The following is a 2500-nucleotide window of genomic DNA, read 5'->3' as shown; positions in this document are numbered from 1 at the left end:
CTCTCCTACACTGACTCAAAGAAACTTGATCAAACCACGCCACAGCTGACCTCAAGTAACCCCCACACCCCCCACCCCCGCCACACTAACAACTCGACACGTGGACAATTGACACAAACCAAGAAAATGTACTAAACTTATTGAATGGGAAATAAAAGCTAACTACAACAAAATATGAAGAAAATAATGGAGGAGGAGGATCAGACCACGCAAACAGCTGACCTCAAGTAACCCACCCACCCACCCCGACACACTAACGACTCTACACGTGGACAATTGACATAAACTAAGAAAAAAACTGTACTAAACTTATTGGAATGGGAAATAAAACTAAATTACAAAAAAAATATGAAATGACTATCACAATGACCTCAAATAACCCCATCCAGACCACACTAACGACTCTACACGTGGACAACTGACATAAACCAAGAAAATGTACTAAACTTATCGCAATGGGAAATAAAAACTGAACTACACAAATTTATGAAGAAAATAATGGAGGAGGAGGTGAAGAGAGAAGCAGGTGTAGGGAGGTGAGTTTAATCCCGACTAGTTTCGCTGATGCTTCTTCTTCAGGGGAATTGAGTGAGTGATACTGTAAGTCGGGAATAAACTCACCTCCTCCCACCTGCGTTTCTCTTCACCTCCTCCTCCAAATTGTCTGAATGTCTGAACAAAATGATGATAATAAAATTGATAATTGACAAACTAAGAAAAAAATTGTACCTTAATAATAATAATAATAAAAATAATAATAATAATAATAATAATAATAATAATAATAATAATGAAACAACGTAATTAACCCAAAACAAACGAGTATATGCAAAAATTTAAATAAAACCTAAAACTTTCGTCTTTTTCTTTGAGATTAATACAATTTCCAAACATTTCATTAATTTCTTGTCTTGGTCTGAGTGTGTGTGTGAGGTTTAAAAATGACTCTAATGCACTTTAAAATGACTCTAATGCATTTTTTGCCACTTTCTCTTAACAGCTTCAGTACTGGGACGCATTTTTACCTTGAGATTTGTGTACGATTAGACCATTTTATTGACATTAGGAAGGGTCTATGGAGATCTGAAGATTAAGAGCCACTGTCTTCACTATTTTAATCCCTTCAGTACTGGGTCGCATTTTTACCTAAAGATTTTTGTACGATTAGACCATTTTATTGACATTAGGAAGGGTCTATGGATGTAAGAATATTAATGACCACAGTCTTCACTATTCTAATCCATTAAGTACTGGGACACATTTTTACCTAGAGATTTGATTAAGATTAGACCATTTTACTGGCATTAGGAAGGGTCAATGGAGGTCAGAAGGTTAATGGTCATAGTCTTCACTAATTTAATCCCCTAAGTGAGTTTCTGCAGCTGTATAAAATCACCAAATAGTCACTAGAGTGAATATCAAAACGTGGATTAGACCATTTTATTGAGATTAGCAAGGGTCTATGGAGGTCAGAAGGTTAATACCAACAGTCTTCACTATTTTAATCCCTCACATGAGTTTCTGAAGCTGTACAAAATCACCAAATAGTCACCAGAATGAATATGGAAACGCGTCATGGTACTGAAGGGGTTAATATCAAGAAAATTACTCCTTTTGTTCTATTTTTAGCGCCAATTTTGTATCTGAGTTTTAGAATGTGACTTATGCAATTCATGAAAGCAAAGTGACAAATACAAGTTATGAGAGAGAGAGAGAGAGAGAGAGAGAGAGAGAGAGAGAGAGAGAGAGAGAGAGAGAGAGAGAGAGAAGGAAAGGAAAAGTTAAGGTGAGCATAAAATGAAGCAATAAAAGTGTGTGTGTGTGTGTGTGTGTGTGTGTGTGTGTGTGTGTGTGTGTGTGTGTGTGTGTGTGTGTGTAAAATGAGATTACTAGGAAAAAAAGAATAAAAATAACAAAGCTAAATACACATAAATAAATAATAATAATAATAACAATAAAATAATAACAATAATAATTTCCTTTTCCACATAACTTATTAAGAGAGAGAGAGAGAGAGAGAGAGAGAGAGAGAGAGAGAGAGAGAGAGAGAGAGAGAGAGAGAGAGAGAGAGTTACAAATCCCTTTAAATCCCGAACAATAATAATAAAGGTGACAACAGCAAATCCCCCCAGTGTAATTCCTCCCCTAGGTGAAAGAAAACGGGAAGAGGAGGAGGAGGAGGATAAATGGGGAAGAGGGGAGATGGAGGATAAACGGGGGAGAGAGGGAGAGGAAAAATTTGGTAGAGGAGGAAGAGGTGGGGGAGGAGAAATGGGGAAGAGGGGAAGGAGAAGAAATAGGAAAGCGGGGAAGAGAATAAACGAAGAGAAGAAGAAATGAGGAAGAGGGAAGAATAAATGGGGAAAGAGGAAGAGAAGAAATGGGGGAAAAGAAAGAAAAGAAAAAGAGAAGAGGAGGAAAAAATGAAAGATAATAAATTTGGAAGAGGGAGAGGAGAATAAATGAGGAAGAGGGAAGGAGAGGACAATAAACAGGAAGA

The 2500-nt window shown here is 37.0% G+C and overlaps 1 protein-coding gene across 18 annotated transcripts in view; it reads right to left on the bottom strand.

Moving 5' to 3' along the window:
- Positions 1–2500, bottom strand: part of LOC123513669 (protein hu-li tai shao-like) — an 80342-nt gene that overhangs the window by 69353 nt on the left and 8489 nt on the right. The gene's annotated exons all lie outside the window — the stretch shown is intronic.

This window comes from Portunus trituberculatus, chromosome 36, assembly GCF_017591435.1.
Source record: "Portunus trituberculatus isolate SZX2019 chromosome 36, ASM1759143v1, whole genome shotgun sequence".
Taxonomy (NCBI): Eukaryota; Metazoa; Arthropoda; class Malacostraca; order Decapoda; family Portunidae; genus Portunus; species Portunus trituberculatus.
Note: the sequence above shows the minus strand (reverse complement) of the source record. Positions and strands in the feature narration are given on the sequence as shown.